The sequence below is a fragment of the Polyodon spathula genome, chromosome 5 (assembly GCF_017654505.1).
Source record: "Polyodon spathula isolate WHYD16114869_AA chromosome 5, ASM1765450v1, whole genome shotgun sequence".
Classification (NCBI taxonomy): domain Eukaryota; kingdom Metazoa; phylum Chordata; class Actinopteri; order Acipenseriformes; family Polyodontidae; genus Polyodon; species Polyodon spathula.
The window spans coordinates 15,431,321-15,458,340 of NC_054538.1; positions in this window are offsets into that span (position 1 = coordinate 15,431,321).

Sequence of the window (27,020 nt, forward strand, 5' to 3'; positions counted from 1 at the left end):
GTGTGTGTATATATATATATATATATATATATATATATATATATATATATATATATATATATATATATATATATATATATATATGCCGCATGCATTTTAATTCCTGACTATAAGGCAACAAAAGGTGAACATTTTGAAAGGGAGTGCAGACTTTCTATAGGCACTGTAAGTGCATGTATTCCCACCTTTGACGGTCGCCCGAGTCCTGCACGCTCTGCAAACTCGTTTTGCGTCCTCGATAACAACCCCTCCTTCATTCTTTTCATAACCAAAATATCCACAGACTGTTGATCTTAATCTTTTTGCAGGGGGAAAGAGGTCACTCAGTATTTGTGTGTTTATCTAACATTTTTATTAATTATTTCACAACTGTCCTGAACACCACGCTGGTTAAACGAGCATCAGTGCTACTGTTTTTTTTTTTTTTTTTTTTGTCAGGTCAAAATCCCAGAAGCACCAAGTGGGTGGTAAATAGACTGAAACACATGAACTACTTTGACATAAGGCACATATTTTTATTCTCCGTTTCTCCACCATCTCTGGTGTCAATCATCGGGCTACGTTTATCAGTTTGGACGGCATCCTATTAGTTAGTGTTACCTACCAATAACCAATCGCGTCTGCCCGCCCACTAATCTGTCAGCAGAGTGCAAAACGTTATGAGAGAAGACGGCACCTGCAAATAGTTTTTGCATAAACTGCATGTTAACAGCAATGAATACAAAGGAAAGAAGAGAAGTTAAGGTGGGTCTGACACATTTGCACAGTTAAGCGGCATCTAGTGGACTTTTTTTTTTTTTTTTTTTAAATGGGAATAAAATTGTATCCCTACACTGTCAACTCGAGGAGGCGGCAACATCTTTACAATACTGTTTAAAATAAAAATAATACAAATGCCTGTAGCGTCTTAGACTTACTTATATAGTAGTAGATACAGACTTTTTGATTCTCTGCACTGGTGTGTGCTTACTGCGTTTCTCTTGACCGATACGATAGATAATGGCTACCGTTATTTCTTTGGTTTGGTTAATTTATAGCAAGGCAGTGATGAAAAATTACAGTGGTTTTTGCTTGCTGATATTTTCTAGTATTTGTGTTTCATCTACTGGCAATCACGTTTGCTAGCAATCAAGTTTAGTAGGACGGTTTATATTAAATACAACGTTACTTATTTAATAGCCTACTCGGATAATCAGTTGCATGGCGGTTTTCAGAACTTGAGATGCCTGTGTTCATTAGTTAGTTCTAACGAACACAGTGGCTCACCGATGGACAAACGGTGAAAAAAAACGTGCCCATATCACCTTAAACCTTGTGAACTCGGTAATCATGGTAAACAAATGGTTGTGGGTTCAAAACCATGGCAGTTTATACCGCGGTGTACCGGTATACCATGACATCCCTAGGAGCAGTACAGTTAAAAGTTAGCAGTTCACATATAGTATGGTTTGTTCATGATGCAGACACACACACACACACTGATAGGCAAGCAGGAGTAAGAGGGAGAAGCCGACAGATGGGGGAGGGACACAGAAGGAAAACAAAAGCACACAAACACAAAAAAAAATTGCAGCGCCCACAAAACAGCATTAAACACCTTTGTACGTTTAATTAAACATTCCACCAGTTCATTAGCACAGTATTACCCGCTGTCTCCCTCAGTGCGGCTGCACCGTCACTGCACAATTTAATCTGTCGTAACGGTGATGCACTGCTCATTTTCAGTTGTGATTATTCACATGTTTTTCTCCCTTTTTGTGAACTGAAGTATTACTTGGCAATTATAAAAATATGGGGGATCTGATTAGAACTGAGCCAAAAACTGCAACGCTGCTGCTGTGGTAAACAGGAAGGCTTGCCCGGAGCTGAGCTGACTGGGAAATCCTGATTGGCTGAGGGGCGTGCCATGGAAGCCTACACCTGCTTAATGCAGCAGTGCCAGTGTGAGGCTACTCCATAGCTACACAGACGGGCGCTGAGCGAAAGCTTGCTTTGTTTACATGGAGGAGAGCATCAGCTCCACGGTATAACTACTAGAGAACCCTTCAACCGCCAGTCAGTCACACTGTTGTTTGTGTACTCGGACAGTCACTTTTGTTGCGATTTTAATACATGCATCACTGTACTGTACTCAAATTTAAGATCATTTTTTTGAAGAAAAATTTGTTAAAAAAGTATGTCTTAAATTTGAAGGAATAGGGTGTTTGTGACCAGGGGTACGGCTGGACTGTTGGTGCAAAAGTCACACACCAAAGTTCATGTACAGTATGCATTTCATTTGTAGCAACAGAGCACACCTGGCAATGTGGGTGACTGGGTGTGATTGGGTGGGATATGTTTAATGTAAGGTCAGTGTTTTATTGTATTGTTTTACTTGTATCTTTTTATGTCCTTTATGTGAGTATAAATATGTGTCTGTGGGAATGCAGGTCGTTATTGTAATGTGCTATAATAAACCGATAATTTGTGAACTGCATTATGGTATGTGGAGTCTTACATTTACTGTTCCTTTGCTGTAATATTCATCAGTTAAACAACAACACATTTTTGCCCAGCCTTTATAGAGATTATTTTGCTACTTTTCTTTGAATATTAATGAACAGTAATGGGAATCTTGTACTTTGAATACTGATGCTAAAAGTCCAACACACTTCCTTGCTAGATACGATTATCAAGCATAAGGTCATGAGACAGTCTATTTGATTAAGTCTAGTTCCCTTAAGAGAATTTTTGTCATGTGATTTCTTTATATGTTTATATGTTTGTGTACAAAAGGGAAGTGTACAGTGCCCCCATAAAGTTTGAAAAAGTTTGTTGGAAATATTTGTTTAAAGATGTGCCTTCTGAAATAGAACTTACAAATGTCATTCATATGCTGTAGGACAGATAGCTTCAAGGAGAGAGTAAGCTTTCATTGATTGACATGACTCTTTTGTTTTGTACTGCTTATGGTACCACTGATTGATAACCAGCTGAGAAAGTGTTTCTGTACCTTTATCTGATTGGTGCATCAGTCAAGCACTGCGGTCTAGTTGCCTGCTGTTTCCATATTAAGTGTACTGTGGTTAACCAAGGAATGCTTCTTGCTTGTCGATTTTTTTTAAATTAAATTTTTTTTTTTTTTTTTTTTTTTTTTTTTTTGAATCGAAAGCAGTTTATATTGTAGCGTTTGCAGGGAAATGAAGGAGGCTCACAGAATTTGCAGGTTCACAAATTCACGATTTATTAAGCGGGGACATTACCAGCCAGTGGAACAACTACAGCTGAGCGGCGTGTATATGAATATAATTCAATAAATAATGAAATAAAATGAAATAAAGTACTAAAACACACCTTTTCGGCTGTGTGCTATAGTCACCAAGTGCAGTCTGGTTTCTTATTTCTGTAGTTCTTCTCTTCTGCTCTCCTTGGCCGTTTGTGCTCTTTCTCTCACTCCAGCCTGTCTCTCCCTGCTTCCCGCTTTCGATCCCCTGATGGTTGCAACATCTTGTCCCTTGGTTTATGCCAATAATATTGCAACTGGGTACCACTCGCGTGGCAAGCCGAGTCCCTGATTGGTGGCGACTCTCCCGTCTCTGATGTCTCTGAAAACCAGCTGCAATTGAACTGTTACACAGCTCCTCCTTAAAGTCCCTTGTCCCAGAGGGGACCAACAATATCCCAAAAATAACTTTGGAGCCTGTTTTGGTGTCCAGATCTTGGCTGCTCAGGTGACCCAGGGCTCCCTGTGTTCGCAGGTGGTGGTCTGTCTGGTCCAGGTGGAGGGGGACTAACTGGCATGGCAGAGCCAGGGCTAAAGGGTGATGGAACAGGACTGTCAGGTAAGGGGGATGCAGATGCTGCAGGGACGGGCTGGACAGGGTCCTCTCCCCAGTAGGGGCCAAGCCAATCATGGTGGAGTACCAACCGCCGTCCTCTGGGTGTTAACTGAATCCGGTATACTACCTCCCCGATTCACTGCAAGACCTTGCAAGGTCCTAGCCAGTGGCTGTCCAGCTTGGGCTTCCATCGGGGGCTGTAGACCCAGACCAACTCCCCCGCTGTGAAATGCCTCCCTCGTGCCCTGGTGTCATAGTTTCTGTTCTGCCGGCAGCCCAGAGCCTGCAACTGGTTCCTGGTGACACTGTGGGCCAACTCCAAGCGGTCCTGCAGCAGCCTGGCATAGTCTGGTCCGGGTGGTTCAGCAGAGGGGCCTGGCAGCAGGCAGATCACTATCTCAGTGGGGGTGTGAAGTTCCCGGCTCAACTGTAAGAGCTCTGGGGTGCAGGAGGTGGAATCCTGTATGGCGGAGTGGCAGGCCAAGAGGACGAGGGGCAGTTAGATGTCCCAGTCATGTTGGTGAGTGGCGGTGGTGGTGGTCAGCTGGACTGCGAGCGTACGGTTAAACTGCTTGACGAAGCCATCGCTCTGTGGGGGGAGCGTCTTGCTGATGCGCAGGTACATCTCCACGAACACACTTACAAGTTCCGGCCCTGGTTACTGTAGAGTTCCTGGGGGACCCTTCAGGCCACTTTTTAAAGTAGTCGAGGGTTACCAGGATGTATCGGTTCCCCTTCTCTGAGCATGTTCAGAAGCTTATTGTTAAGTACTACATCTCGAATTAGTCATTATGCACCCGCATTGTGGAATACTCTCCGTTTCGAAATTTGTAATGCTGATTCATTAAATACATTTAAATCTAAACTTAAAATACATTTTAAAGCCATTTATGTAGACTAGGGTAATCTATTCGAGTGTTTTGTGTATCAGACTGTTTACAATACATGCTCTGTTATATTGTTATGTTGTATATTAAATCACTTTCAGATTGTTTTTATTTATTTTTTAAGTACTTACAATGAATGTTTTAGTATTAAGGTTTTCATTTTTATATTACATACTTGTTTTTACTTTGAAGCACTTTCGGCATTAAAGGCACTACATAAAATAAATTTGATTGACTGATTAATGTACATTTTGTACTGCTTTTCTTTTTGGTGTTTCTAAGCCACCATACTTAAGGCATTCCTTTTTCGTCAATGGCCGGGAAACAACTGCTTTGAGTCGGTAGCCTATGGCAGAAAACAGTAAATATTAAAATTAATAATGCGAAAAGAAATTGCAAATAGTATTGGAGAGCACACAGAAGAAATGTAAATAAATTCAGTTTTACGGTTGACACAATGTTCTTTAAATTACCTTTTTGAGATACGTTTCGTAAGTTCTTATCTTTTTGGCTGTATTGATTTAGATGGGATGTTTTAATTTGCTTAAACGGAATGCGTATACTTCTAATTGCATAAGTACTGGACTGTATTTTGTGCCCATTTATGTCCTATACACTACTTTTTATGTATTTTTTGATTTGTATGGTGGCCCTGGAAAAATGTGGCCAAAATGATTAAATAGAAATCTGAACTAGAAGGGGTTTACCTAACACTGAAAAGTATATCAGTGTGCACTTGTAAAGGATTATGATCAAATATCTAATAATAGCCAGCAGGTAGATTTACACATATATTGACACCAGTTATAGTTTTAAATATAACATGCCCCTAGATGGCGACAGAGTTGTTTCCTTAAGAAAATTAAAATAAAGAACAGTTTTTGTTTTTTGTGAAAATATATTGTAATACATTAGATTCTGAAATGCTATCTATCTATCTATCTATCTATCTATCTATCTATCTATCTATCTATCTATCTATCTATCTATCTATCTATCTAAATTGTAGTTTAATGTCAGTTTGCCCCATTCTGTGTATCTGATTCTGGAATCATCTCTTCCAATCCGGTATTATACAGTAGTGCTTCTTCCATGTAATTCCCAGGAGAGTTTGCTATAAGACTATGGGGTCTTTAATGACCTCTATTATAGATCCTGTTGGTGTTTTCCTCGAGGGGTGATTTATTGCCCTCACCCTCCCACCTCCTTACGACATGAAGCACAATGAAATGACAATGGCAAGGACCATGTGATAAACTGGGATTTAGACCTACCACTGTTTAGAAAGGTCATTAAATTGGACCCTGGGGAGTCTATTCAATTGGTCAAAACAGATTTAAATACTGCCAGCGTTTTATAGACTTTGAAAGACAAAAAACAACAAAAAAAGAGACTTACTGACCTACTTAGCTGTATAAAGATCTATTGTTTGGACCCCTGTAATTCCTGTACTTCTTTAACAGTTACTGATGTAGTTAATTCACTTGGGAGACATGCTTGCAAGGGGTTTAATGAGAATTAAGCATCCTTGTAAACATATATAAAGATATACTGTGAACGCTTTAAAAGGAATGAAAGACAGGACTTCCGAAACCCCCACTGACACTTGACCCAAAGAGCAGCTGTGTCTTCATATATCTGAGCACACTATTCGAAAGATTTTTTTTTTCTTCAGTGAGATATTTAGGCAAACATAATAATATATCTGCTTCAGTATATATGTAATGGCCTTGAGGTAACAACAGGTAAGTATCTTGTGCAAAACAGTACATTATCCTTGGATTATTTTGTTTCCTTGGCATTAAAGAAAATAAATAAATCCCTTCTAAAAAAAATTGGTACCTTACACTGTACTCTGCTGCTTACTGTATGTATAGGCATGCTATGATAAAGTCCCTATGACACAAGATGCAAATGTAATAATAACAATTATGCTCTATTTATTACACAACTGAATTCAAATTTAAATCTGACATTAACTAGAATTTATATTTTGGTAACAATATTTTCTGCTGTGTAATGCTTAGAATACCTTATGGACTACTGGATTCAGCGATAGCCAAAAGTGTAATAGCCAAAAGTTTAGCATCACTTAGAATTAAAAGAAAACCTATATGAACATAATTTAGATATTTGACATAATTTAAGCAAAGAAAATCCAAGGTGATGTTGCAAAAGCCTACCAGAAGTAGTACACTATTTCATGTTAGATTTTGAAATGTCACATTTTAAAATGTGTCAGTTTTTCGTGAAGTATATGCTAAACTACAAAGCAGTATGTAATTCAATGGGGGCAATTATTTTGCATTGCGCCCTATGTAAGCACAAATAATGATTCGCAATTATGATAATGAGGGTCTCTATAAGCACATCGGTCTATTTAGCGATTGCAATTGCAGAGGTAGGAGTACAGCGAGTCAGTGTATGACTTTTGTGAAGCACGAAAATACAAACCAAAACAAACAGAGGCAGAGCAGCAAAGTCCTCTTGGTGCACGGAAAGAAAATAAGTTATCTGAAAAGCTGCTGAGAGTCCTTACAGCTGAGGTTACATGAAATGTAGTTGTTTGGAAAAGCCTCAGCCAACAGCCTCAGTTATGCTAGTATCCTTAGGAAATTATATATTGGCCTGCCCTTTTTAGCAACACATCCAGAAATTTGCCTTACACCGTGGAAAAGGTGGTTTGGGCTATCCCTCCAGCCATTCCAACTGTGGTCTGAAAGGAACCAGAGGCTAAGTAGTGCAGAGAACACAGCACTTTCACGTGTGTAGGGATAGCGGTTCCTAGAGTGACGCATAAGTCCAGCTCATCCCTCAATTCAGCTGTTAGGTCTAGGATGACCTGCGGAGTCAGACAATAACACTTTAGCACTGGATTGAATATGCAGGATCATCTTTGCCTTGCCCTTCTCCAAATGTGTTGCTATCTCTCCTCAACAAGAACCAAGTGTTGCTGCATCAGGAAGTGCACCACAGCAGCCATCCATCCATCCTGAAGCCATGACAGGTCTCTGCAGATGTGTGCTTTTAAACAGCTCTTAGTTACTTCTTTCTACAATGGTTTGCACCTTGTAAGAATGGGTGTACATTTTTGGAGTGTCAGCAATTGCCTAAATGCAAAGCAAAATCCTTACATCACATTATAATGTTTGCAGCATGCTTATTATCCAGATACTGCCCAATTCCATGATCTTTTCTTTATTTGAATGCATTTCAATATTATTTGAATGGATTAATGATGGGAAAGTGCCATCACACTTTTATTGGCTGATAAAATCAGACTTTACAGCTGCTAAACACGATTTATGGCAAGATTATGGGGGTTTTGGACCCACAAATCACTTTGCGAATATCCTTATATGTTAACATAACAATAGTCAGCAGGTTTTACTCAACTTCATGAAGAAAAATTTGTTTATTCTATAGGGTGATGCAAAACCTTTGGCCACAGTTGCAGTTTTCATTGTTTCATTTGGGTAATTGAAACAATGATGTTTCTCAAAAAATGAAAGGGAATATAAATACAGTCCTTGTTCCTGGTGGCGGTTTGTGAGATGTGATATTGTGTTCTCCTTCCTCTATAATTTTCCACAAAGAGGGTGGGGCCAACAGAGCTGAAAGAATACAAACTTACATGATTTTTCAAGAAAGAGACCAAAGACACAATGCAATACAACAGGCCTGCAAGCAATCAAGCCAGTGCTTATGAATATGTCCATATTCACTCAGAATCTCAAGCAGCCAATCTGTAAATAAACACACTTAGAGAATGAATGCACTGAGCTAATTAAACCTCATTATGTTAATTATTTTGTGTCTCAGGAATCGTTTACTTTGCCTAGTGACATAGCTGTCCTTTATCTTATATGAAAGCATGATAGAGAATAATAAAATTGGGTTGTGGCGAGGGGGAGATCTGTACATTATTTGTATGAAGTGTATCTACAGCATTTTTTGTTATAGCTAGTTATATTACTGTATCAAACGTCATAGTTTACTCTATTAGTACCCAAAGTGTATATAGTATTTGACTTGACTGGCTCAATAACATATGCAATAATATATGGTCTTGAGGTAACTTTTGCAGTTCCATTTGAATGTAAAGGAAAGGGTCAAGGTATTAAACTTGTAAAGTGCAACAGATTTATGCTTTTCATACACAGCACTCATGTTTTGTTAAGGATCAGGGACTGTCAACTTTTTACATTGTTATTGAGACCAGAATTATTCATCCCTGACAAAAGGCACCAATAAAACATACACCAAGAAAGAGAAGAACCAAAAAATAGTGCTATTATCCATATTGGTTTAATTTTGAAAAAGGAAATGTACTGTAGTTGCTGAAAGAGGAACAGAATAAAAGGTGCACAGCACTAAGATGTATGTGATGTGATGTATTGAAGGTGTCTTTTTTTAATACTTACTGTTTGTCAAATACTAGAACTGCTGGATTCAGCTTCTCCTTACCAAAACAACCACCAAAACTGTTATTGCATCAGCAAAACTTTGCAAGTATATATATATATATACAGTGCCTTGCAAAAGTATTCAGACCCCTGACCAATTCTCTCATTTTACTGAATTACAAATGGTACATTGAAATGTCTTTCTGTTTTGATATTTTATTTTAAAACACTTAAACTCAAACTCGGTTATTGTAAGGTGACATTGGTTTTATGTTGGGAAATATTTTTAAGAAAAATAAAAAACTGAAATATCTTGCTTGCATAAGTATTCAACCCCCACACATTAATATTTGGTAGAGCCACCTTTCGCTGCAATAACAGCTTTAAGCCTTTTGGGGTAAGTATGTACCAGCTTTGCAGAGAGTGTCGGAGTGATTTTGGCCCATTCTTCTTGTCAGAATTGCTCCAGGTTGTTCAGGTTGGTTGAACGATGCTTGTGGACCGCAATTTTAAAATAGTGCCACAGATTCTCAATGGGATTGAGATCAGGACTTTGACTGGGCCACTGTAGGACATTCACCTTGTTGTTCTTGAGCCACTCCAATGTTGCTTTGGCCTTGTGCTTGGGATCATTATCCTGCTGAAAGGTGAATTTCCTCCCAAGTTTCAGTTTTTTAGCGGACTGAAGCAGATTCTCTTGCAGTATTTTCCTGTATTTTGCTCCATCCATTCTTCCTTCAATTGTAACAAGATGCCCAGTCCCTGCTGATGAGAAGCATCCCCACAGCATGATGATGATGATGATGCTGACACCACCATACTTCACTGTAGGGATGGTATGTCTTGACACATGGGCAGTGTTAGGTTTGCGCCACACAGAGTTTTGGCCAAAAAGCTCTTCTTGGTCTCATCTGACCACAGAACCTTTTCCCACATCGCAGCTGGGTCACTCTCATGCTTTCTGGCAAACTCCAGATGTGCTTTCAGATGGTACTTTTTGAGTAACGGCTTCTTTCTTGCCACCCTCCCATACAGGCCAGTGTTATGCAGAGCACTTGATATGGTTGACTGGTGCACCATTACTCCACTCCCAGCCACTGAACTCTGTAGCTCCTTCAAAGTGATTGTTGGCCTCTCTGTGGCTTCTCTCACAAGTCTCCTTCTTGTTTGAGCGCTGAGTTTTGAGGGACGGCCTTTTCTTGGCAGTGCCTGGGTGGTGTGATGCAGTTTCCACTTCCTGATTATTGATCTAACTGTGCTCACTGGGATATCCAAACACTTGGATATTATGTTGTACCCTTTCCCTAATCTATGCATTTGTATTACTTTATCTCTAACTTCTGTAGAATGCTCTTTGGTCTTCATTTTCCTTCAGATTCACAGCCTTACCAATGATCCTTCAACAGTGGGGTTTTTATCCATAAAATATGACAGGAACTTTAATGGTTCTCAGGTGGAGACCAATGGTAAGGTAATTGTGTCCTCGTTAGGGCAATTTCTTTCATCGGTGCAAACTGGGAGCTTCCACAGCACAGGGGTTGAATACTTCTTAAAAATATTTCCCAACATAAAACCAATGTCACCTTACAATAATTGCATTTGCGTTTAAGTGTTTTAAAATAAAATATCAAACGGAACAAAATTTCAATGTATCATTTGTAATTAATTAATATGAGAGAATTGGTCAGGGGTCTGAATACTTTTGCAAGGCATTGTGTGTGTGTGTGTGTGTGTGTGTGTGTGTGTGTGTGTGTGTGTGTGTGTGTGTGTGTGTGTGTGTGTGTGTGTATATATATATATATATATATATATATATATATATATATATATATATATATATATTGATTTGAAACCTTCATAAAGTTTTACAAAGTATGCGATACGCTTTGCAAAACAAAACATCAATACCCGAAACAGAAAGTTATGTTGTATTTTTATTATTTTCAGCATTAATTTATATTATTATTACATTTATTTAAAAAAATAATCCTTAAATAATGCATAAACAATTTATTATGATTAGCTCCAAACCACCCCTGCTCCTGTCGGTACGGGATAATAGTGACATTCCCTCAATGAAGATGTATTGAACAGGCTGAACGCTGGTATCAAGCTCCATAATGTACACAAATGAAGAAAGATTCTGTCCACCTTTACAACAATGACCATGATCACAAATAGCACTGTCCACATCCACAGGTGCATTCAGTTTCTTCTAGCTGCTCTTTGTCTCAACAAAGTTTAAATTATTATTTTACACATTATATAGATGTCTTACTCATATTTGATTTATGTTTATTCTAAATTCCATTTGTTAAAATAAATGAGAGCTGGTTGTTAGTAATTGCAAGCAATGTACATGAATTTTAAAGAACAATGTAGCCATTCCCCAATTGAGTAATTGAGTGCTAATTGGGGAATGGCCACATGTGTATTTTTGTTTGGGGAGAGGAGTTTTGCTGAGTGTTTGTACTGTGTTTTGAGACTTGTAGTGAAGGTTACTGACAACCGACCAACTGTATATTCTTTTGTTTGAACCTTTTATTTTGGCCCTTGTTTGTTTTGTTATTTGTTTCATGAATATTAAACATGTTCAACAGCGATTAAAGCTGCAGCTTCTGACTCTGGAGGAGGTGCGTCGATCCCCAGAAGGAAGATACAACTGCCAAGGCAGTAAGAGGAGGAGGGAAAACAATGTCATAAGGGAAAGGGAAGCCAGAAGTTATGTTACAACCATTTTCTAAATTGTTTAACAGAACAACAAATCTCCCTTGTCTTGAAGTAGTTTATTTTTTCGTTATACCTATGAAACCTGTTATGGAATGGCTTTGGGTTTCAGATAATGCCCGCCACTAGCACTGCTTGAAGACTATTAAAGAATATTGAATGAAAGGTCGAAGCATTGTGCCATTGAATTGTCAAGACATTTATTGTTGTATTTCAAACAAACATAAAAAATAAATAAAAAATAAATAAACATTACAGTATGCTATGGTTTTAAATAGTCAAGAATAGTGGTACTTAGTGTGGTCATTTATTTTTATTTTTTTATAGATTAACTAATTTCCCTCTATACTAAATTACACTCCTCTGGACCAACAACACTGCAGCCTCCCAGTAGAGATACCCTGGCTGTTAAACATTGAGACTATACTGGAACCCTCACAATACAAACAAGTCAATATGTATAGCTGTTCGTGATCAATACCTTTTTCTTATTATTCATCAAGTATAAAGTATTATTTGTTATCTGAAACATCTCTGTTAAAATCAGGTGTTATCGGTGGGCCCATGATAAACTGGAAAAATGTTACATCAGGAAATGCTTGTTTCCCCTTCCTTTTCTTCCCTTTTTAAACTAAAAAGCATTGTTTGGGCTCCAGCGGCTCGTTATTATTGATACCGTTTCACACTTCAGGAATTGAAAGACCAACGACTGTTGATAATTGCTGCAAATTCCAAGCACATCTAACATACATTATGTATACGTAATACAGATAACAGTACAGTTTCCAAATGCGCAATACAATGATGAATGAAGCTGCTGCTTTCCTGAGTATTTTTTTTTGGAAAACATCTGGTGATACTTCACTGTCTAGGTGGACACCGCCCAGTTTATTTTAAAAAAATTATCAAAGCAAATGATGCTCTCGATATTTGCCTGTGCAGATGTTACAGTATACTGTATATATATATATATATATAGAGAGAGAGAGAGAGAGAGAGAGAGAGAGAGACGATTCAACAGTCTTTTAAAATACTTTAATGAGGTATATAGAATATATCAGATTTGTGTTGTTGTTCCATAAAAGAAACACAGCAGTTATGTACATACTCTAGGGGATATGTGCTGTACAGGAAATTAACTGCGGCCTGATTTTTGGACATAAAAGAACTAACAGTTTTGTTCATATACTGTAACATTCAATTTACCAGGTTTCCAACAAATGTTAATATATTTCCAATTCAAACATAACACATATGTATGCATGGAATCCGAGCCGGGATGATAAAAGAGCTTTTATTTTGTTACAATATTTTCAGATGATGTGTAATAACTAATTGGGGTATGACCTCGATGCTAAAGTGTATGTTAATTTGTTTGTACAGTCCCTGGCGGTTTTTCCTCCCTTACCCGCGGAGGTGCCAGAGAGCTGATGCAATGCTCTATCTGGAATCCCCAGCGAAAACCCAAGAACTTCGCACAGACAGGATATGATCCTGGGCTCCTGTCACAAAGACGGCCGGAGTGGGTGACGTCAGAACAGAAGCAGGAAATAAAACGACAGAGAGGTGGAGTTTGGTGGAGCTGAGTGAATGCTTTTTAAATGCATTTAATAAATAAACAGAACAGAAAATAAAAAGGTTGTAACAAACAAAAATACAAGGACACGGCACATTCGCCAAAATAAATAGACATAAACAAAACGGACTAACACTACACAAAACACAGTGAGCAAATATGATTATTATTATTATTTTTATTGTTATTATTATCTCCGTCTCCAATCCCATTCTCCACTCACCGAACACACAACCCCGAGTAAGTGAAAACATACTGCTTTTATGCAGCTGTACCGAGACTCGACTTCTAGTCAATCATTCAATTGGAGTCTCGGTACAACTGCATGTGAATTAATAAAGTGCAATTCCCCGTGCTCACATATTACATTTTACTTGCACGTGAAGTGCTGTGCAATCCTCGTGCCTAAATACAAATATACATTAAACACTTGTGTTACACAGACCAATTTATATCCCATGTACCAATGACTATACACCAACATTAAACACACAACATGAAACATATATAGGAAAATACACACGGGGCGGACAATTCGTCACAGCTCCCCATCTTCTTTTTTACACAAAGCCATTTCATAAAACTCACTTGAAGGCTAATAAGCACAAGCAAGTGTCTGCATAGATCTATTAAACAGTTGTGCAGATCAAAACACGAGTAGCGCAGCATTTAACACAGGTGCAAGGTTAAAACAAAAGATTAAATGAAGGTAAACAACTCATCCTGCACTGTTCAATGCTACACAAAACGTATTATTCCTTTAAGTAGTCAAATGTTTCCATTGGAACACATTTACTGTACACTACGATTTTATTTTGCCTCACTCTGGGATCATCTATTGTGTGGAGGACAGTACTTATTCTCTATGGTGTAGCACGACCACAAATGGCATCTTGACATTTCTGCAGTAGATAAGGCTGGATTCAGGATCAATGAAATGTCAGGCTGTACATTATGTGCTGTCTTACATCTTTCTTTCTGCAGATGTCAATTGTGTTGTCTCATATGAAATTATCAGCTGTTTTCAGTGATCCAAAATATCAGACAAAAGCAACGTATTATACCTTGACTTTTCATAAGACAAGTGTCTTTGCAATGAATAGCATTTCTCAAAAAAAATGTTTGTGTAACTGAGCTACAGAAATACATCCTCTTTGAAAGAAATAAGGTCCTTGAAGTGTAGTGAATTCAATGAAAGTCCCCAGAAATATAAATTATTTTAGACAGCATAATGAAATATGACTGTAAGGAACACATTTACTATGCTATGAATATGTGATTGTAACAGGATAGCCGAGGGTGGTGACGTCAGGCCACAAACAGGAACTATAACGCAGGCAGGTACTCGAGTGCAAAGCACACTGCGGTGCCGTTTTTATTTGAAACAAAAATAAACAAGCTGAACTGAAAACAATGTGAAATTAAAGTTTTAAACAAAACAAATCAAAAACACAAAAATACAACCAAGTCTTCAGGTCAAGCTGGGCAATTGCCTTCATTGATCCTCGTTTTGCTTTTTAGTTTCTTCTCGGCTGGCTCTCTTTCTCATTCTCTCCTCTGAACACCCACATTTTGCAGCAAAAGCTGCATGTTTTTTATATCGTGTCCAAAGGGTTAACTGGCTATTAATTATCTTATTACTGCTCGGCCATAGTCTACACAAGTAGAATAATTATGTGTGACTGCCAAGAGGTATTTAAAAATACAATAACAAAACCAACTTTTTCCAGTCATATTTATACATAAATAAAATAATAATATTATTATTATTATTATTATTATTATTATTATTATTATTATTATAATAATAATAATAATAAATAATAATAATAATAATAATAATAATAAAGCAAAACAAATACGTTTTTACTAGCAGGGCTTTGCCCTGCCCCCTCTAATTATGTGCAGGGCTCTCTCCTACTGCCCTGCCACAGTGATATGTTCGAGTTCGAGTCATTTATATGGAAGATATTACACCTGTAAAGTAGTATATCAAAGGTCGTTTTAACATTCACTTTAACATTCATTTTGTGCCAGTTTACATTTTATCTTTATCTTTTTTTATATTTAGAACTGTTTTTCTTTTAATATTGATGTATTTGCTAGCTTGAAATTAAGTTGTCATGTAACAGCTTTTAAACTGGGTACTTTTGACAGGTAGACCCTTTTGATTATGTTGCATACTGTATTTACTTTAATATCAAAGGGAACACAGGCTTTCAAATGAAGATGCCTCTCTAAATGGTTTAGCAATAGATATTATACTATATAATCTATATATAGTATATATATATATATATCTATCCTATATATATATATATATATATATATATATATATATATATATATATATATTGGAAGGCATATTATTCCAGAGGTACTCGGGTCTGAATTAGCAGCGAGATTTTGATCTGAGCTGCAGATCTCCCTCCTGACCAGAAAGGGTGATGTGTAAGGTTGGAGGTATGCTTTCCCATAGATGGGGCGATGGGGCAACCAGAAGTCAGCCATTTTGGAGGAAGTGCATAGCTGCGAGTTTACTAAACAACTCCATTGTGGTCAGCTACGGGGCAGGCAGCGATTGGATAGACCATAGCGTCGGGCTGATCACATGGAGGAGTTTGGTAGTACAAAGGGGATGCAGCTATGTGAGTACAACCCCTTACGCTGAATGATAACAAGCTGGAGCACTGTTTGTTTGTTTGCGTTTTTGTCTTGTTTCGCAGAAGAGGATTAGGAGACGGGAGCTGCCGCCATGGAGCCAGCACAAACCCCTGAGCACTACACTTCACAGACATGCACCACATCCCCGGTTTGGACAGAACAGTTTTGTGCACCGTGGAGTGGATTTGTTTTGTATTTTCTGTTCGGGACTGTAACCCACTGTGTTCGGGACTGTAACCTGCAGCGTTTATTATTTTTTGTAAATAAACTTGGATGTTTTGCACTCAAATACTGCCTGGACATTGCCTTTCATTACGACACCACTCACATCCTGTCACAGGCTCCCGCAGTACATTAGAGAGTGACATTCGGACGGGACTCTTACGGGACCCGTGGAACCTGTGGGATTCCCAGGGTACAGGAATACATTTCTCTTTATGTTTGCGGAAATGAAACTGTCAGGAACGGATGAATGCATTTCCTTATTTTGTTTATCTGTATGGCTTTATATTAAAATTTTAAATTGTTCACTGAGTACATTTAATGTTAAAAGATAAGTAACGTAATTAATTTGCAGAGTCAGTGTGATACCTCGAAAGAAATGTGTAGAGCCGATAAAGAACCTTATAGAACAAATATGTGGTTGTACGGTAGTTCAAAGTAACATTGCAGTTAGAATGGAAGGCTGTTTTTTAACCCCATTACAATTAAAGATTATGTAGTATTTAATCGAGATTACTCATGAATTCCAGATAATGTTGCATTTTACCCCCTGAAAATACATTTTACTCTCTTAGTGTTAAAATTAGAGGGTAATTTACTCCCAGACTCCCAGTGCACTGATCTCAGGTTTTAAAATGTCCTCTAACTTTAGCAAAGGTTTACATACAACCCTAAGCCAGTGCACACACATATGGAGGGTCTTCTTGATCGGCATTTAAAACATCCCACAACACGTGTGTACATACAGTACCATTTTTTTTTCCTACAACATGTTTGGATAATCAAGTTTTTTTTTTTCATAAAGCTGGCAAAGACTTTATGTTTTAATTATGTAAAGTTATCAATCTCTCTTCCTTTGTAACTAGTAAGCTAGAACGTTCCATAGTTTAAAAGAAGTTCTGTGTCTGTCACTAAAGTGATAGTTACACCTCTTCCTGATCAGACAGCAATGAAAACACAGCCAAGAAGCTTCGGGGAAGCTTAGGGTAACACAAAGCTGGCTTATAAACTCTTGCTGATGTAAAAGCAGGTTAAGTTTGGTATGAGACAAAGAACAATGTTTGAATAATTAAACAGGTGTCAAAGGTAAATTTACATAGAATTCTCAAAGCTGTGCTTGCATGGTCATTAGATTTAAAACAATCTAACCAACAGAATAGTCTTAGATTATATAACATGTAAATACTCTTTTTGACAACAGGCATTGTATAGCAGATGAAGACTGGAAGAATGTATTGTTATGTCAGTGAATAAAAAGGACAACTAAAAGGAAAGGTGGGATTAAATTAACTGATGAGTCTCTCATCAAAACTTAAACTAGAAATTAACAGTTTGGGGTCATGTTTGACCTGATCTCTCATTTGAGACTCATATTAAGGAAGTTACTTAAGTATCTTTTTACCGTTTGAGAAATATAACGAAACTTAGACCAGTTATGTCCCTGTCTGATGCTGAGAGACAAAAAGCATGCCTTTGTTTAATTTAGAATTGATTATTGTAATGCATTTTTTACTGGTGTCCCAAAACGTGTGGTATCCTGCTTGTAGCTTGTTCAGAATACTGCCACTAGAATTCTGACTAAAACCAGGAAAAGTTAACATATTACCACTGTTTTGGCCTCTTTACACTGGCTCTCTGTGCAGCGTAGAATTGATTTCAAGATTTTGCTTTTAATTTACAAGGCCGTGAATGGATTAGCACCTAGTTATTTACAAGAGTTACTGACCCCGGGTCAACAAAAGCAACACAGGATGTAGGACTTTTTCTTGTAGAGCTCCTAAATTATGGAATGCTCTGCCTTCATTTGTCAGGGAAGCTGGGACTGCAACAGTTTTCAAGTCAAGACTAAAAATGCAGTTTTTTATAAAATGGCTTTCTTATCTTAGTGGTTTTTAAAACTTTAAAAGTGCTGCTTTTGTATTATTATGTGTACTGATATTTAAGTGGTCTGACTGGCAGCTGTATGTGTGATATGCTATACAAATATATTGTGGTTTGTTCTCATATATAACATTAGCCTCTTAAGTGCAAATTAACTACAATATCTCCAAGTTAATTATTGAACCAGGCATTTTTAATAATTGTTTGAAATAAGTGTTTTTCTAGTATAATTTTCAATGAATTTAAGGATAGAGTGTAATGGATAAAACTGTAATTCCCAGGATACCAAGGGGTTATACATAGAGTACTTACATAAATATAAGTTCAGGTTCCAATAAACAGTCTAAATTTTAGATTTTGGTAAACAATCAGCTTCTATTTACTGTTACTTGCTTTTGGATATGAGCATTCATTTATGTTGCAATATATTTGGTTATTATAAAAATCTAATACATTTACTCACTTATTTAACAGTTCTAACAAAGAAATAAAGACATTCTAAATGAAATAATAATACTACTACGACTACGACTACTAATACTACTAATAATAATAATAATAATAATAATAATAATAATAATAATAAATAATAATAATAATTATTTAAAAAAAAAAAAAAAAAAAAATTTAAAAAGATGCGTTTTTAAGTGACTTTTAAAATTATCAACTTTTTTAAATCCTTAATTGTCTGTGGAAGGGCATTCCTTAACTTGGGTGCATAACAGTAAAATGTTCTATCTCCCATAGACCGAAGCCCAGTTTTGGGGATTCTTAAGAGGCCAGCTTCATCAGATCGCAAGTTTTGCACAAGAATATATTCAATTAACATATTGAAGATGTAGCTTGGTGCCAAACCGTTCAAAGCCTTATAATGTCAACAGTAATATTTTAAAATCAATCCTGGACTTAATAGGCAGCCAATGCGAGGATACCAACACAGGTGTTATATGTTCAAAGGATTTAGATCTAGTTAGAATTCAAGCAATTCTGAACATACTGTAGCCTATTGATAGCATGTTCTGAAACCCCAGCAAACAAGGCATTGCAGTAACTGTTCTGTCAGAATCAGATAGATCGAATCGATCTTACGTGGGCTATGTAACGTAGGTGCAAAAAGACACCTTGGTGACATTTCGAACATGCGCTTCAAAGGTTAGACAAGGATCAAGGAGATTTCTAACTTCAGAACTCGCGTTAATTTCCAGTCTGTCAATGACCAAACTAAAGCTGCCCATTTTACTCAATTGAAGTACAGAGCCAAGCAGCACAACCTCTGTCTTATTACAATTTAGCTGCAAAAAATAGCTATTTTTGTGTCAGGTTTAGTTTGTTAGTAAATCTGAGTGTCATCAGCATAAGAATGAAAACTAACTCCATGGCGATGCATTATCTGGCCAAGTGGCAGCATATAAAAATGAAATAACAAGGGCCCCAGAATAGAGCCCTGTGGGACAGCTGTGGAAACCGGACTGGAATTGGACGAATAACCTCCCATCGAAACAAATTGCTTCCTGTCCGTTTAGGACTTAAACCAGCACAAGACAGTGCTAGAGATGCCCACAAAGGTCTCCAGGTGGCTAATAAGTATTTCATGATTAACAGTGTCAACTGCGGCACTAAGGTCCAAGAGCACAAAATGGATAATACTCCAGAATCCGCAACCATAAACAGATTGTTTACCACCTTTACCTTTAGTAAACACAAGCTGTTTCTGTACTGTGTAAAGGTCTAAATCATAATGATCTTGTTGCAATAGTTGATTATTTAATGATGAGCCACTGTATGTTCCAGAATTGTTCCAGAAATATGAGTTGTTTCCATAGAATTCTAAAAATGCCACCTCATTATATGAAGCATCCATTGGGATTGTCTGTACTTTGATGCTTATTGTTAGAATATTAACTTAGATTTAGACTAAACATCTTCATCAGTTCATATGCAGGTCAATCTTACTGACATACTTGTAAGGTTTTAATCCCTTCTGGAACCATACAGTTGTAAATATGATACCACATTTTATTACCGTACATGCATTAACTTTTAACATACCTTTGTAGGCTTTAGTTGCCTTGTAAGTGTTTCTTTACAGTGTGTTGAAACTGATTAACACAGAGACATACTGAGCGAGTAGCAAACACAAATATTTGCTGGTAGCTGTCTTCACAAAGAAATCCCTCCCCAGTACTGAAAATTGAGCACATACAAATAAGAGCCTATCAAATGTATGGTGTTGGATGTCAGAGCAATTTACTGTGGGCTCACAGAGAGTTATTAAGGTCTCATGTGACTCCACAACCACATGCTGCTAATAACTTCCCTAGGTATAAGTAGGAACCAATAAAATAATAGTCCGGGTTTATTGCAAGTTTTAAAAAAAATAATTAGAAAAAATAAATATTGCAGCTGTAAACTTTAAATTTCAATACCTACTATAACTAAACAGAAGGAACTATGTCTCTACACAATTTATTTAATGGTACAAATTGCTGGAGTGTTAAAACCTCGGTTGTAGCTTTCTTTCATTGTAATTGTAAGTTAGATAGTCAAGTTGCTCTGAGTTTCCCAGCTGCACAGTACATGTTGCATGTGGCTCGCAGCAATTTAAGTGGTTTTCAGAATCATTTGATGTTTATTGGGTTGAATCCTAGGAGGAGATCTGACTGGAGAAGAAATATCTGTTTTGTTCATTGCGTTTCCCCAATACAATAGTCATCATGTCTCCAAGTTGCAGATTTCTACTAGCTACTTCATACATCACCATACATGCTACCTGGGATTCACATGCTTTATAGAGATCTTTTAAATGTATCTTGGGAATTGTGATGTGATGATATATATATATATTGGGAAGCTAGCAATGAGTGTTTGAAAAATATTGGTCATATGGTTCCTGATGCTATGACAACTGTGTTGTGTAATATCATATGTTTTTTTTTTTTTTTTTGTATTGAGCAACAACATTATTGTAGTCTAGTATAAACGTAATAATTAGCATACGTCTTCCATCAGTATTTGCTAATCATTAAGTAATACATTTAACATTTTTTGTGTTCAAAGTTATGTAAGAATTAACAGAACTGCATTTATCTTTTTTTTTATTAAAATACTGAAACTACAAACTACAAAGCCTCTACTGCACATCAGTGCAATGAAGTATGACATTAATGCATCTAGTGTACAATGGATTGACAGATTACTTTTTTGGATGACAGATTCTAAATGACGGAAAGGACGCCCTTATTTTCATGAAGCATGAGAATTCGTGGTAGGGTGGTCAAACGGAATTTTAGATTTCAACAAACAAATTCCAGATGCCTGCTCCATCCTCCCTACTAATAGTACTGTACTGCAATAGCACTATGTAAAAAAACTGAAGTCATTTTACCCATGATCACCCGATGCTCACCCTATTTTTCACCTGACATTAAAAAAAAAAAAAAATTAAAAAATGCAAACGAAAATTTCTAAACTAAATTAAAGTCACAGTTCAGTGAATGGTATTCTAGCACTGTCAAACCCGAATCAGACAAAGGCAAGGATATTAATGGCATTAATGTGAACCTGAGAACATCAATTGCGAAACCAAATTCAGGCCAACCAGCTGATGAATGTTGCTGATCTCGGTGGAAACTAACCCTATGATACGTGGCTTCAAAGATGCTGGAATCAGTGAAGCTGCAGTTGTGTTTATTTTTGAATTTGTACTAGTCATTTAATAGGTAAATTGTTTTTGAAGTTATACTTAATACAATAGGTTTTGGGGGCTTTTTTTGCCTTTTTTGACTTTAAACTGTTTTTTTTTTATTATTCTGAGATGCTTGTCATGAAAAACATGTCTATAAATTCAATGTTGCTGAATAAACTGAATGCAACCGAGTTATGTTTGTGCACTCCGCAAATATAAAGGGTGTTAATATCAACCACATTTCTGCTGCCGCTAAAATTGCTAGCAGTGAAAAATAAAGGGGTTTACTGTATGCGTATTTTTTCGATATTGAATGCTGGGATGATCTTTCATCGATTTTGGGAATGTTGCATAGGTGATGTGTGCTCTGCTCTCATGAGTGAAGAGGTTGTTATTATCAGAATTGAGTTATTGTTATTTCATGAAGAGTTTTTTTTTCTCTTCCAAAAATGCGAAATCCGCAAATAGAATCCTGCTTGATAATAGTATATTCCAAGTTTCTGGTTACTGTTTTATGTACAGAAATCGATATGCTCACAATATAAACATTTCCACTCTACCGAAATTAATTCCAGATGGCAGACGATTAGAGGCTTTTTTTTTTTTTTTGTAGCAGAATAACTGGTAGTCAATCTGAATATTTGGGCCATGATTCATTTATATAACAGGTGTTCCTACTATTTATTATAAAATAAAATGTTCAGCTATAAACAAATAAACATTCCGTTCCATATGCCAGCTTTCTCTAAATGTCACACAGCCAATACTTCAAATGATCTAGAACAATTCTGGAAAGGCCACAGGCTCGTATGAACATACAAAAAGGAAATTACAGAAATTTAAATAAATAAATAACAACAAGACTGGGTTCAGAATGTTTTGAGTAGGATCTTCTACCCTGTTGTACTTCAGTTAAGTTCAACAAAATGTGTGAGGTGGTGCAGTGGCCATAATCTTATATATATTTACATTTATTTTTCACAATTGTTTTTTGTTTGCTAAAAATAGAGCACAGCTCATTTGACTTATTGACACTGGACATATGGAACCTTTAGTGATAATACCTCCTTATTGTGTTAATGATGCACCCCAGCAGTTCCTTACACTGCACTGCCCTTGGCCATTTCCATCAGTGAATATTAAGAGTATGCAGGTAACATGCATTTAACATGCTAGCTCTTAATTAAAGTGTGTTAACAACCTGTTAATTGCAAAACATAAAACAATGCCTATCCCTTCATTTGCAATCTACACATTTGAGAACCAAAACATTAACAGGACAGCGTTATCTGGCAGTGTGATTTAATAAAAAATAAAATAAAATCTGTAGTGATCTATCATGACTGAATCTCTTATATTTTATCTGTGATTATTTTTCTTTCTTTTATCTGTTTGATATAAAATGCTCTCAGCTTTTCTCAATTCACTTTCTGACGCCTGGATGACACAGTATGTTGAATAAACAGAATAGACAACATTCAGACAAAAAACAAGTAACAAACCAACCAACTTTGACTCAATAAAAGTAATTTATACTTTAATTTAAAACCTTACTTACAACATTAATTTTTTGCATAAACATTGAGCATTTCTAGCTAGCCAACTTCCACCTCTGTCAGGCCAACCAGTCCAGGGTACTCTATTCCCTTTACGTAGATGCCTCGCAGGTCGGGACGGAGATCTAACATCAAAAATTATTAGATCTCTGTCACAACTGCCCACAACATTATTAAGCGATCATCAGACCAAATGCTAGTGTAACCATTTTTTGATGATGAGCCCATCTCCATAAGCTTCATTAATATTTTAAATACATTAAGAAGATAAAACTGAAATTTGGAATAACAGACAGAATAACAACTAATCCATTCTAAGCTTGCTATCTATAGTACATGTATTCACAATAAGGAAATGTTAACATACAAACTTACAGTACAGGCTTTCTTCATTTATTTTGAAATTGCTGTTATTATCGTAGTGTGATGCAGGTTTTGAAATTTGGTGCCTGAAAGGCCAGCTTATAGCACATTCTATTTATTTTACAGCGAAAAGTCTGAATGTGTTTATATTTCACTCTTCATACAGTATATTGTGAAATTGTTTGTGCCCTATAGGAGTTTACATACAGTATGCTTATGGAGTTCACTCACAGGGAATCAGAGACACCATCACTTTCTGGAATTAAATCAGAGAAACATATTGAAGCTTTTACTTTTGAAGGAAATAGAAATATCCCAACTTACCACTGTTTCAAAACCATTGTGACAAAAAATACAACACAGTATTAGATATGTTGATATGTTTTGCTAAACCTCTTGGCTTGAAGTACAGGGGTGCTGAGAACCTGTTGGTGCAATGATAATTCCTGCTAGTTTCATGAATCTTATGGTCTGTTGTGGCAATGTTGCCCCGTCCCTGTGTGTATTTCAGTGTTGTATCTTGCGTGTTGTGTGTTAATGCTGGTGTATAGTCATTGGTACATGGGATATAATATGGGTTATGCACACAAGTGTTTACAATGTATATTTGTATTTAGACACGAGGACGGCACAGCACTTCAGGTAAAATGTAATAATATGTGAGCATGGGGAATTTCACTTTATTAATTCACGTGCAGTTGTACCGAGACTCCAATTGAATGATTGATTAGCAATCGAGTCTCGGTACAACTGCATAAAAGCAGCATGTTTTCACTCACTCTGGGTTGTGTGTTCGGTGAGTGGAGAACGGGTGTGGAGAGGAGAAAGTAAAACGTAAAGTAAATCATAATATCAGCTCACTGTGCTTGTCTGTGTAGTCTGTTTTGTTTGTATATTTATTTTGGCTAAAGTGCCATGTCTTGTGTTTTGTTTGCTTTCAACCTTTTATTTTTTGCTTGTGTAGTCATTAAATGCTGAGTGCAAGCAAGCACTCAGCTTCACCAAAACTGCACATCTCTCTGTCTATTATGTGTTGGTTCCTGGTTCTGGTTTGATGTCACTGTGGCAGAGCAAAGCTCTGCCCTTTAAATTGGCAGGGATGGGGTTAACTTCCCCTACCTGCCTGGGTTTATTATGTTCAGGTGGCTGGGGTTGATTAGTTGATTAGGTTGATTAACGATCAATCAGCGCCCAGCCACCTGATATAAAAGGAGGCCTCTGCTTCTCATTTGGAGAAGGGAGCTGAGGAAGCAGGTTGGTGTTTGTTTTGTGGTTTTTGAATTTCTAAATCCAGTGAAGGCGTTGCCCAGCCTGGAAACTTTATTTTTGTGAGTTTTGTTTTTGCTTTATTTATGTTTGAGTATCTGTTATTTTGCCCTTGTGCACTTTATTTTTGTTTATTTATAATAAAATTGTTATTTTTTTTGAACTGCAGTCTGTCTCTGGGCCTCTATCCACTCGCCAGCCTGCCACAGTCACCCACTACAGCCGTCTTTATGACAGCTGTATACTGTGACTTTTTACATTGGTTTGGAACACAGATAATAAACCAATCAGTGCTGACTGAAAGTTCCAGTTTCGCTAGAGTCGATTAGTAACTGGAGCGCATTAGACATGAGTGTGAACAGAAAATCTGATTTTTTTTTGTAAATTGTGCTTATGCTTATGCTACCCTATCAATCTCTCATTTTAAGGCATAAGTGGGATTTGTTATTTGTTGTTGGTCAAACTTCACTTCATCCTCTGTTATACAAACAGTATAATGTGAAAATTGTTATCTGAATCACCAACTGAATGGGAGAATGTTCCAAAAACATAATAAACACCTTAGTGAAATAAGAGATTAACCATTTTTAAGTTAATATATTGCTTCAAGCAGTGATGTATGGTAACATGAAACAAATACATTTCACAATTGATTAAAGTGGCAGAGATTCATTTGAATAGAATATTTTGATCTATGTGCCAGTGATTCTGAACCTGCTCAAGGCATACTAGCTAACTGTTCATAATCATTAAAATCTGTGCAAAAAAATAATAAATTAAGCAAGTATGAATTATATGCAGTGTACGAAATAACAATCCAAGTACCAGTTGTAGTAAACCTAGGAGCAGTCATAATGGGATGTATATGAAGATGAAGGTTTTGCTGGGACTGTGACTACAGTCCAAAAAATAGCCACCTGCAGAAACTACAATATCCAGAATCCCATCCAGGCACACTGGGTGTGATCAGCACACCTGCACAGGGATCACGGCTGTGACCAGCCCAGATATAAGGGGCAAGCTGACAACATCACTGTGTTAAAGGAGTAAAATGAGGTGGTTTTGTTGTGGTTGCTGAATTGCTAAAAGTGAACAATATGAATTTATGACCCTGGACTGTTCAGACAACCCTACTGGCTGTATAACTAAGTTGACCATATGGCTACATGTTCACAGGGACAGTGTGGGACAGTTCAGGCTTTTCAACTCGCAACCCAAGGATTTTTGGTACATTTTACCTGTCTCAGGTACCATTTACTTATCTCTTTCCCTTAAGAGAAGCAGGTCTATGCTCACCAGAATGCATTGGGCTGTGAGTTGAAAAGCCTGAACTGTCCCAAGCTGTCCAGGTGAACATGGAGCCATATGATCACCTTATGTATAACCCTGGTTTGGATGAGTACATGAATAATGTTTTGAACTTTGGACTGTCACAACAATGCTGTCTATTGGATTCCCGACACACAGTAAATATACATGTACTGTCCTGTTCAAAATAACTTACCGTCTGTTTCCAGTGGGTTGTGTCCTGCACCAATTTGTGTTGAAAGTATACTTATAAAGATGAAGCTTTGTCACATGGTATTGATATGCTGGGACTAATTTTCAAAGCTCTTATATCCATTACAGGTGTTTTCCGGAAATTACAGATTGTAGTAAAATGGTTTATAAATTGATCTAAATACTGCTGTTGCTTTGTTTACACAGTCCATAGGACCTTTGTCTAGCAGGGTAATGAGAAGCCAGCATTCATATAATTACTTATTATAATTACTTATAATCTCTTTAGTGTATTTCTATCTGAAAACGTATGCAAAACACAAGGGAATGTCTCCTTTTAATGATTTTAAACAATGGCAGTGGTTAGCTCCAACACTGTTCAGATCAACTAAATAGACCCAAATTGAGCCTTACTATGTAATATAATAATGTAGTGATACAGAAGGGTCGCTTTATAACAACATGGCAG